Source organism: Rhipicephalus microplus, unplaced genomic scaffold (assembly GCF_043290135.1).
Source record: "Rhipicephalus microplus isolate Deutch F79 unplaced genomic scaffold, USDA_Rmic scaffold_36, whole genome shotgun sequence".
Taxonomy (NCBI): Eukaryota; Metazoa; Arthropoda; class Arachnida; order Ixodida; family Ixodidae; genus Rhipicephalus; species Rhipicephalus microplus.
Genome location: NW_027464609.1, coordinates 1,949,026 through 1,962,500, shown reverse-complemented (window position 1 = coordinate 1,962,500; position 13,475 = coordinate 1,949,026).

The window sequence follows — 13,475 nt, the reverse complement described above, 5'->3', positions numbered from 1 at the left end:
ACAGTACAGAACGCTGTCTCTCGCTAAATGACATCATTCTTTAAGGTTTCACGATGCTTGCATGCGCTTTAACGAGAATATCACAACATAGCAGTTTCGCACTTGTAACGGTACAACACGCAGTATTTGGCTTGTTCATGCCGTTTTGTGTGCTTTCACAACATTTCACCTATCGCAGTTTCGTACTCGCAATAAAACAACACTATCTCGTTAGATGACGTCGTTTTTGGTAGTTTCACGACGCTACCTAGCTTAAACTAACCTAACCTTCGCACTTCTATCGTTAGAAAACGTTTTATTCGCTTCTTTACAATGTTTTCTACAAGATTACGACGGTTTCATGCGCTTTCACATTAGATATCACAGTTCCAAACTTGTAAAGGTGAAAAACACTGCATCTCACTAAGTGACATTGTTTAATGCGGTTTTACGACGGTTCATACCTTAACCTAACCTAACCTAACCTAACCTTACCTAACCTAACCTAACCTAACCTAACCCAACCCAACCCAACCTAACCTAACCTAACCTAACCTAACCCAACCTAACCTAACCTGACCTAACCTAACCCAACCTAACCCAACCCAACCCAACCTAACCTAACCTAAGCTAACCTAACCAAACCTAACCTATTCTAACGTAACCTAACCTTACCTGACCTAACCTAACCTAACGTAACCTAACCTAACCTAACATAACCTAACGTAACCTAACCTAACCTAACCTAACGTAACCTAACCTAACCTAACCCAACCTAACCCAACCCAACCCAACCCAACAACACCCAACCCAACCTAACCTAACCTAACCTAACCTTACCTAACCTAACCAAATTATCCTTACCTAACCTAACCTAACCTAACGTAACCTAACCTAACCTAACCTAACGTAACCTAACCTAACCTAACGTAACCTAACCTAACCTAACCCAACCTAACCTAACCTAACCTAACCTAACCCAACTCAACCCAACCTAACCTAATCTAACCTAACCTAACCTAACCTAACCAAACCTAACCTAACCTAACCTAACCTAACCTAACCTAATCTAACGACGGTTGCAAGCGCTTTCACATTAAATATCGCAGTTCCCCACTTTTAATGGTGAAAAACACTGCATCTCAGTAATTGACATTGTTTAATGCGGTTTTACGACGGTTCATATCTTAACCTAACCTAACATTCGCACTTGTATCTAAAAACGCTCTATTACACTGTTTTGTTCACAATTACGATATTTGCATAACCTCACAGTTTTTCACCAACTTATTGCAGTACAGAACGCTGTATCTCGCTAAATGACATTGTTCTTTAAGGTTTCACGATGCTTGCATGCGCTTTAACGAGAATATCACAATATAGCAGTTTCGCACTTGTAACGGTAGAACACGCAGTATTTGGCTTGTTCATGCCGTTTTGTGTGCTTTCACAACATTTCACCTATCGCAGTTTAATACTCGCTATAAAACAACACTATCTCGTTAGATGACGTCGTTTTTTGGTAGTTTCACGACGCTACCTAGCTTAAACTAACCTAACCTAACCTAACCTTCGCACTTCTATCGTTTGAAAACGTTTTACTCGCCACTTTACAATGTTTTCTACAAGATTACGACGGTTTCATGCGCTTTCACATTAGATATCGTAGTTCCCGACTTGTAATGTTGAAAAACACTACATCTCTCTAAGTGACATTGTTTAATGCGGTTTTACGACGGTTGATATGTCAACCTAACCTAACATTCGCACTTGTATCTAAAGACGCTCAATTACACTGTTTCGTTCACAATTACGATATTTGCTTGACCTCACAGTTTCTCACCAACTTATTACAGTACAGAACGCTGTATCTCGCTAAATGACATCGTTCTTTAAGGTTTCACGATACTTGCATGCGCTTTACCGAGAATGTCACAACATAGCAGTTTCGCACTTGTAACGGTACAACACGCAGTATTTGGCTTGTTCATGCCGTTTTGTGTGCTTTCACAACATTTTACCTATCGCAGTTTCGTACTCGCAATAAAACAACACTATCTCGTTAGATGACGTCGTTTTTGGAGGTTTCACGACGCTACCTAGCTTAAACTAACATAACTCAACCTAACATAACCTTCGCACTTCTATCGTTAGAAAACGTTTTACTCGCTACTTTACAATGTTTTCTACAAGATTACGACGGTTTCATGCGCTTTCACATTAGATATCGCAGTTCCCGACTTGTAATGGTGAAAAACACAGCATCTCACTAAGTGACATTGTTTAATGCGGTTTTAGCGCGGTTCATATCTTAACCTAACCTAACCTTACCTAAACCAACCTAACCTAACCTAACCTAACCAAACCTTACCTAACATACCCTAACCTAACCTAACCTAACCTAACCAAACCTAACCTAACCTAACCTAACCTAACCTAACCTAACCTAACGTAACCTAACCTAACCTAACCTAACCTAACCTAACGACGTTTGCAAGCGCTTTCACATTAGATTTCGCAGTTCCCGACTTGTAATGGTGAAAAACACTGCATCTCACTAAGTGACATTGATTAATGCGGTTTTACGACGGTTCATATCTTAACCTAACCTAACATTCGCACTTGAATTAAAAAACGCTCTATTACACTGTTTCGTTCACAATTAGGATATTTGCATAACCTCACAGTTTTTCACCAACTTATTGCAGTACAGAACGCTGTATCTCGCTAAATGACATCGTTCTTAAAGGTTTCACGATGCTTTCATGCGCTTTAACGAGAATATCACAACATAGCAGTTTCGCACTTGTAACGGTACAACACGCAGTATTTGGCTTGTTCATGCCGTTTTGTGTGCTTTCACAACATTTCACCTATCGCAGTTTCGTAGTCGCAATAAAACAACACTATCTCGTTAGATGACGTTGTTTTTGGTAGTTTCACGATGCTACCTAGCTTAAACTAACATAACTCAACCTAACATGACCTTCGCACTTCTATCGTTAGAAAACGTTTTACTCGCTACTTTACATTGCTTTCTACAACATTACGATGGTTTCAAGCGCTTTCACATTAGATAACACAGTTCCCAACTTGTAAAGGTGAAAAACACTGCATCTCACTAAGTGACATTGTTTAATGCGGTTTTACGACGGTTCATACCTTAACCTAACCTAACCTAACCTAACCTAACCTTACCTAACCTAACCTAACCTAACCTAACCCAACCCAACCCAACCTAACCTAACCTAACCTAACCTAACCCAACCTAACCTAACCTAACCTAACCTAACCCAACCTAACCCAACCCAACCCAACCTAACCTAACCTAAGCTAACCTAACCAAACCTAACCTAACCTAACTTAACCTAACCTAACGTAACCTAACCTAACCTATTCTAACGTAACCTAACCTTACCTGACCTAACCTAACCTAACGTAACCTAACCTAACCTAACATAACCTAACGTAACCTAACCTAACCTAACCTAACGTAACCTAACCTAACCTAACCCAACCTAACCCAACCTAACCCAACCCAACCCAACCCAACAACACCCAACCCAACCTAACCTAACCTAACCTAACCTTACCTAACCTAACCAAATTATCCTTACCTAACCTAACCTAACCTAACGTAACCTAACCTAACCTAACCTAACGTAACCTAACCTAACCTAACGTAACCTAACCTAACCTAACCCAACCTAACCTAACCTAACCTAACCTAACCCAACTCAACCCAACCTAACCTAATCTAACCTAACCTAACCTAACCTAACCAAACCTAACCTAACCTAACCTAACCTAACCTAACCTAATCTAACGACGGTTGCAAGCGCTTTCACATTAAATATCGCAGTTCCCCACTTTTAATGGTGAAAAACACTGCATCTCAGTAATTGACATTGTTTAATGCGGTTTTACGACGGTTCATATCTTAACCTAACCTAACATTCGCACTTGTATCTAAAAACGCTCTATTACACTGTTTTGTTCACAATTACGATATTTGCGTAACCTCACAGTTTTTCACCAACTTATTGCAGTACAGAACGCTGTATCTCGCTAAATGACATTGTTCTTTAAGGTTTCACGATGCTTGCATGCGCTTTAACGAGAATATCACAATATAGCAGTTTCGCACTTGTAACGGTAGAACACGCAGTATTTGGCTTGTTCATGCCGTTTTGTGTGCTTTCACAACATTTCACCTATCGCAGTTTAATACTCGCTATAAAACAACACTATCTCGTTAGATGACGTCGTTTTTTGGTAGTTTCACGACGCTACCTAGCTTAAACTAACCTAACCTAACCTAACCTTCGCACTTCTATCGTTTGAAAACGTTTTACTCGCCACTTTACAATGTTTTCTACAAGATTACGACGGTTTCATGCGCTTTCACATTAGATATCGTAGTTCCCGACTTGTAATGTTGAAAAACACTACATCTCTCTAAGTGACATTGTTTAATGCGGTTTTACGACGGTTGATATGTCAACCTAACCTAACATTCGCACTTGTATCTAAAGACGCTCAATTACACTGTTTCGTTCACAATTACGATATTTGCTTGACCTCACAGTTTCTCACCAACTTATTACAGTACAGAACGCTGTATCTCGCTAAATGACATCGTTCTTTAAGGTTTCACGATACTTGCATGCGCTTTACCGAGAATGTCACAACATAGCAGTTTCGCACTTGTAACGGTACAACACGCAGTATTTGGCTTGTTCATGCCGTTTTGTGTGCTTTCACAACATTTTACCTATCGCAGTTTCGTACTCGCAATAAAACAACACTATCTCGTTAGATGACGTCGTTTTTGGAGGTTTCACGACGCTACCTAGCTTAAACTAACATAACTCAACCTAACATAACCTTCGCACTTCTATCGTTAGAAAACGTTTTACTCGCTACTTTACAATGTTTTCTACAAGATTACGACGGTTTCATGCGCTTTCACATTAGATATCGCAGTTCCCGACTTGTAATGGTGAAAAACACAGCATCTCACTAAGTGACATTGTTTAATGCGGTTTTAGCGCGGTTCATATCTTAACCTAACCTAACCTTACCTAAACCAACCTAACCTAACCTAACCTAACCAAACCTTACCTAACATACCCTAACCTAACCTAACCTAACCTAACCAAACCTAACCTAACCTAACCTAACCTAACCTAACCTAACCTAACCTAACGTAACCTAACCTAACCTAACCTAACCTAACCTAACGACGTTTGCAAGCGCTTTCACATTAGATATCGCAGTTCCCGACTTGTAATGGTGAAAAACACTGCATCTCACTAAGTGACATTGATTAATGCGGTTTTACGACGGTTCATATCTTAACCTAACCTAACATACGCACTTGAATTAAAAAACGCTCTATTACACTGTTTCGTTCACAATTAGGATATTTGCATAACCTCACAGTTTTTCACCAACTTATTGCAGTACAGAACGCTGTATCTCGCTAAATGACATCGTTCTTAAAGGTTTCACGATGCTTTCTTGCGCTTTAACGAGAATATCACAACATAGCAGTTTCGCACTTGTAACGGTACAACACGCAGTATTTGGCTTGTTCATGCCGTTTTGTGTGCTTTCACAACATTTCACCTATCGCAGTTTCGTAGTCGCAATAAAACAACACTATCTCGTTAGATGACGTTGTTTTTGGTAGTTTCACGATGCTACCTAGCTTAAACTAACATAACTCAACCTAACATGACCTTCGCACTTCTATCGTTAGAAAACGTTTTACTCGCTACTTTACATTGCTTTCTACAACATTACGATGGTTTCAAGCGCTTTCACATTAGATAACACAGTTCCCAACTTGTAAAGGTGAAAAACACTGCATCTCACTAAGTGACATTGTTTAATGCGGTTTTACGACGGTTCATACCTTAACCTAACCTAACCTAACCTAACCTAACCTTACCTAACCTAACCTAACCTAACCTAACCCAACCCAACCCAACTTAACCTAACCTAACCTAACCTAACCCAACCTAACCTAACCTAACCTAACCTAACCCAACCTAACCCAACCCAACCCAACCTAACCTAACCTAAGCTAACCTAACCAAACCTAACCTAACCTAACTTAACCTAACCTAACGTAACCTAACCTAACCTATTCTAACGTAACCTAACCTTACCTGACCTAACCTAACCTAACGTAACCTAACCTAACCTAACATAACCTAACGTAACCTAACCTAACCTAACGTAACCTAACCTAACCTAACCCAACCTAACCCAACCTAACCCAACCCAACCCAACCCAACAACACCCAACCCAACCTAACCTAACCTAACCTAACCTTACCTAACCTAACCAAATTATCCTTACCTAACCTAACCTAACCTAACGTAACCTAACCTAACCTAACCTAACGTAACCTAACCTAACCTAACGTAACCTAACCTAACCTAACCCAACCTAACCTAACCTAACCTAACCTAACCCAACTCAACCCAACCTAACCTAATCTAACCTAACCTAACCTAACCTAACCAAACCTAACCTAACCTAACCTAACCTAACCTAACCTAATCTAACGACGGTTGCAAGCGCTTTCACATTAAATATCGCAGTTCCCCACTTTTAATGGTGAAAAACACTGCATCTCAGTAATTGACATTGTTTAATGCGGTTTTACGACGGTTCATATCTTAACCTAACCTAACATTCGCACTTGTATCTAAAAACGCTCTATTACACTGTTTTGTTCACAATTACGATATTTGCATAACCTCACAGTTTTTCACCAACTTATTGCAGTACAGAACGCTGTATCTCGCTAAATGACATTGTTCTTTAAGGTTTCACGATGCTTGCATGCGCTTTACCGAGAATGTCACAACATAGCAGTTTCGCACTTGTAACGGTACAACACGCAGTATTTGGCTTGTTCATGCCGTTTTGTGTGCTTTCACAACATTTTACCTATCGCAGTTTCGTACTCGCAATAAAACAACACTATCTCGTTAGATGACGTCGTTTTTGGTGGTTTCACGACGCTACCTAGCTTAAACTAACATAACTCAACCTAACCTAACCTTCGCACTTCTATCGTTTGAAAACGTTTTACTCGCCACTTTACAATGTTTTCTACAAGATTACGACGGTTTCATGCGCTTTCACATTAGATATCGTAGTTCCCAACTTGTAATGTTGAAAAACACTACATCTCACTAAGTGACATTGTTTAATGCGGTTTTACGACGGTTGATATGTCAACCTAACCTAACATTCGCACTTGTAACTAAAGACGCTCAATTACACTGTTTCGTTCACAATTACGATATTTGCTTGACCTCACAGTTTCTCACCAACTTATTACAGTACAGAACGCTGTATCTCGCTAAATGACATCGTTCTTTAAGGTTTCACGATACTTGCATGCGCTTTACCGAGAATGTCACAACATAGCAGTTTCGCACTTGTAACGGTACAACACGCAGTATTTGGCTTGTTCATGCCGTTTTGTGTGCTTTCACAACATTTTACCTATCGCAGTTTCGTACTCGCAATAAAACAACACTATCTCGTTAGATGACGTCGTTTTTGGTGGTTTCACGACGCTACCTAGCTTAAACTAACATAACTCAACCTAACATAACCTTCGCACTTCTATCGTTAGAAAACGTTTTACTCGCTACTTTACATTGCTTTCTACAACATTACGACGGTTTCAAGCGCTTTGACATTAGATATCGCAGTTCCCAACTTGTAAAGGTGAAAAACACTGCATCTCACTAAGTGACATTGTTGATTGCGGTTTTACGACGGTTCATACCTTAACCTAACGTAACCTAACCTAACCCAACCTAACCTAACATAACCTAACCTAACCTAACCTAACCAAACCTAACCTAACGTAACCTAACCTAACCTAACCTAACCTACCCTAACGACGTTTGCAAGCGCTTTCACATTAGATATCGCAGTTCCCGACTTGTAATGTTGAAAAACACTACATCTCACTAAGTGACATTGTTTAATGCGGTTTTACGACGGTTGATATCTCAACCTAACCTAACATTCGCACTTGTATCTAAATACGCTCAATTACACTGTTTCGTTCACAATTACAATATTTGCTTGACCTCACAGTTTCTCACCAACTTATTACAGTACAGAACGCTGTATCTCGCTAAATGACATCGTTCTTTAAGGTTTCACGATGCTTTCATGCGCTTTAACGAGAATATCACAACATAGCAGTTTCGCACTTGTAACGGTACAACACGCAGTATTTGGCTTGTTCATGCCGTTTTGTGTGCTTTCACAACATTTCACCTATCGCAGTTTCGTAGTCGCAATAAAACAACACTATCTCGTTAGATGAAGATGTTTTTGGTAGTTTCACGACGCTACCTAGCTTAAACTAACATAACTCAACCTAACAAGACCTTCGCACTTCTATCGTTAGAAAACGTTTTACTCGCTACTTTACATTGCTTTCTACAACATTACGACGGTTTCAAGCGCTTTCACATTAGATATCACAGTTCCCAACTTGTAAAGGTGAAAAACACTGCATCTCACTAAGTGACATTGTTTAATGCGGTTTTACGACGGTTCATATCTTAACCTAACCTAACATTCGCACTTGTATTAAAAAACGCTCTATTACACTGTTTCGTTCACAATTAGGATATTTGCATAACCTCACAGTTTTTCACCAACTTATTGCAGTACAGAACGCTGTATCTCGCTAAATGACATCGTTCTTTAAGGTTTCACGATGCTTGCATGCGCTTTAACGAGAATATCACAACATAGCAGTTTCGCACTTGTAACGGTACAACACGCAGTATTTGGCTTGTTCATGCCGTTTTGTGTGCTTTCACAACATTTCACCTATCGCAGTTTCGTACTCGCAATAAAACAACACTATCTCGTTAGATGACGTTGTTTTTGGTAGTTTCACGACGCTACCTAGCTTAAACTAACATAACTCAACCTAACATGACCTTCGCACTTCTATCGTGAGAAAACGTTTTACTCGCTACTTTACATTGCTTTCTACAACATTACGACGGTTTCAAGCGCTTTCACATTAGATATCACAGTTCCCAACTTGTAAAGGTGAAAAACACTGCATCTCACTAAGTGACATTGTTTAATGCGGTTTTACGACGGTTCATACCTTAACCTAACCTAACCTAACCTAACCTAACCTTACCTAACCTAACCTAACCTAACCCAACCCAACCCAACCTAACCCAACCCAACCCAACCTAACCTAACCTAAGCTAACCTAACCTAACCTAACCAAACCTAACCTAACCTAACTTAACCTAACCTAACGTAACCTAACCTAACCTATTCTAACGTAACCTAACCTTACCTGACCTAACCTAACCTAACGTAACCTAACCTAACCTAACATAACCTAACGTAACCTAACCTAACCTAACGTAACCTAACCTAACCTAACCCAACCCAACCCAACCCAACAACACCCAACCCAACCTAACCTAACCTAACCTAACCTTACCTAACCTAACCAAATTATCCTTACCTAACGTAACCTAACCTAACGTAACCTAACCTAACCTAACCTAACGTAACCTAACCTAACCTAACGTAACCTAACCTAACCCAACCTAACCTAACCTAACCTAACCTAACCCAACTCAACCCAACCTAACCTAATCTAACCTAACCTAACCTAACCTAACGACAGTTGCAAGCGCTTTCACATTAAATATCGCAGTTCCCCACTTTTAATGGTGAAAAACACTGCATCTCAGTAATTGACATTGTTTAATGCGGTTTTACGACGGTTCATATCTTAACCTAACCTAACATTCGCACTTGTATTTAAAAACGCTCTATTACACTGTTTTGTTCACAATTACGATATTTGCATAACCTCACAGTTTTTCACCAACATATTGCAGTACAGAACGCTGTATCTCGCTAAATGACATTGTTCTTTAAGGTTTCACGATGCTTGCATGCGCTTTAACGAGAATATCACAATATAGCAGTTTCGCACTTGTAACGGTAGAACACGCATTATTTGGCTTGTTCATGCCGTTTTGTGTGCATTCACAACATTTCACCTATCGCAGTTTAATACTCGCAATAAAACAACACTATCTCGTTAGATGACGTCGTTTTTGGTAGTTTCACGACGCTACATAGCTTAAACTAACATAACTCAAGCTAACCTTCGCACTTCTATCGTTAGAAAACGTTTTACTCGCAACTTTACAATGTTTTCTACAAGATTACGACGGTTTCATGCGCTTTCACATTAGATATCGTAGTTCAAGACTTGTAATGTTGAAAAACACTACATCTCACTAAGTGACATTGTTTAATGCGGTTTTACGACGGTTGATATCTCAACCTAACCTAACATTCGCACTTGTATCTAAATACGCTCAATTACACTGTTTCGTTCACAATTACGATATTTGCTTGACCTCACAGTTTCTCACCAACCTATTACAGTACAGAACGCTGTATCTCGCTAAATGACATCGTTCTTTAAGGTTTCACGATACTTGCATGCGCTTTAACGAGAATATCAGAATAAAGCAGTTTCGCACTTGTAACGGTACAACACGCAGTATTTGGCTTGTTCATGCCGTTTTGTGTGCTTTCACAACATTTTACCTATCGCAGTTTCGTACTCGCAATAAAACAACACTATCTCGTTAGATGACGTCGTTTTTGGAGGTTTCACGACGCTACCTAGCTTAAACTAACATAACTCAACCTAACATAACCTTCGCACTTCTATCGTTAGAAAACGTTTTACTCGCTACTTTACAATGTTTTCTACAAGATTACGACGGTTTCATGCGCTTTCACATTAGATATCGCAGTTCCCGACTTGTAATGGTGAAAAACACAGCATCTCACTAAGTGACATTGTTTAATGCGGTTTTAGCGCGGTTCATATATTAACCTAACCTAACCTTACCTTAACCAACCTAACCTAACCTAACCTAACCAAACCTTACCTAACATACCCTAACCTAACCTAACCTAACCAAACCTAACCTAACCTAACCTAACCTAACCTAACGTAACCTAACGTAACCTAACCTAACCTAACCTAACCTAACCTAACTAACGACGTTTGCAAGCGCTTTCACATTAGATATCGCAGTTCCCGACTTGTAATGGTGAAAAACACTGCATCTCACTAAGTGACATTGATTAATGCGGTTTTACGACGGTTCATATCTTAACCTAACCTAACATTCGCACTTGAATTAAAAAACGCTCTATTACACTGTTTCGTTCACAATTAGGATATTTGCATAACCTCACAGTTTTTCACCAACTTATTGCAGTACAGAACGCTGTATCTCGCTAAAAGACATCGTTCTCAAAGGTTTCACGATGCTTTCATGCGCTTTAACGAGAATATCACAACATAGCAGTTTCGCACTTGTAACGGTACAACACGCAGTATTTGGCTTGTTCATGCCGTTTTGTGTGCTTTCACAACATTTCACCTATCGCAGTTTCGTAGTCGCAATAAAACAACACTATCTCGTTAGATGACGTTGTTTTTGGTAGTTTCACGAAGCTACCTAGCTTAAACTAACATAACTCAACCTAACATGACCTTTGCACTTCTATCGTTAGAAAACGTTTTACTCGCTACTTTACATTGCTTTCTACAACATTACGACGGTTTCAAGCGCTTTCACATTAGATATCACAGTTCCCAACTTGTAAAGGTGAAAAACACTGCATCTCACTAAGTGACATTGTTTAATGCGGTTTTACGACGGTTCATATCTTAACCTAACCTAACATTCGCACTTGTATTAAAAAACGCTCTATTACACTGTTTCGTTCACAATTAGGATATTTGCATAACCTCACAGTTTTTCACCAACTTATTGCAGTACAGAACGCTGTATCTCGCTAAATGACATCGTTCTTTAAGGTTTCACGATGCTTGCATGCGCTTTAACGAGAATATCACAACATAGCAGTTTCGCACTTGTAACGGTACAACACGCAGTATTTGGCTTGTTCATGCCGTTTTGTGTGCTTTCACAACATTTCACCTATCGCAGTTTCGTACTCACAATAAAACAACACTATCTCGTTAGATGACGTTGTTTTTGGTAGTTTCACGACGCTACCTAGCTTAAACTAACATAACTCAACCTAACATGACCTTCGCACTTCTATCGTGAGAAAACGTTTTACTCGCTACTTTACATTGCTTTCTACAACATTACGACGGTTTCAAGCGCTTTCACATTAGATATCACAGTTCCCAACTTGTAAAGGTGAAAAACACTGCATCTCACTAAGTGACATTGTTTAATGCGGTTTTACGGCGGTTCATACCTTAACCTAACCTAACCTAACCTAACCTTACCTAACCTAACCTAACCTAACCTAACCCAACCCAACCCAACCCAACCTAACCCAACCCAACCCAACCTAACCTAACCTAAGCTAACCTAACCTAACCTAACCAAACCTAACCTAACCTAACTTAACCTAACCTAACGTAACCTAACCTAACCTATTCTAACGTAACCTAACCTTACCTGACCTAACCTAACCTAACGTAACCTAACCTAACCTAACATAACCTAACGTAACCTAACCTAACCTAACCTAACGTAACCTAACCTAACCTAACCCAACCTAACCCAACCCAACCCAACTCAACAACACCCAACCCAACCTAACCTAACCTAACCTAACCTTACCTAACCTAACGAAATTATGCTTACCTAACCTAACCTAACCTAACGTAACCTAACCTAACCTAACCTAACCTAACGTAACCTAATATAACCTAACGTAACCTAACCTAACCCAACCTAACCTAACCTAACCTAACCTAACCCAACTCAACCCAACCTAACCTAATCTAACCTAACCTAACCTAACCTAACCTAACCTAACCTAACCAAACCTAACCTAACCTAACCTAACCTAACCTAACGACGGTTGCAAGCGCTTTCACATTAAATATCGCAGTTCCCCACTTTTAATGGTAAAAAACACTGCATCTCAGTAATTGACATTGTTTAATGCGGTTTTACGACGGTTCATATCTTAAACTAACCTAACATTCGCACTTGTATCTAAAAACGCTCTATTACACTGTTTCGTTCACAATTAGGATATTTGCATAACCTCACAGTTTTTCACCAACATATTGCAGTACAGAACGCTGTATCTCGCTAAATGACATTGTTCTTTAAGGTTTCACGATGCTTGCATGCGCTTTAACGAGAATATCACAATATAGCAGTTTCGCACTTGTAACGGTAGAACGCGCAGTATTTGGCTTGTTCATGCCGTTTTGTGTGCATTCACAACATTTCACCTATCGCAGTTTAATACTCGCATTAAAACAACACTATCTCGTTAGATGACGTCGTTTTTGGTAGTTTCACGACGCTACATAGCTTAAACTAACATAACTCAAGCTAACCTTCGCACTTCTATCGTTAGAAAACGTTTT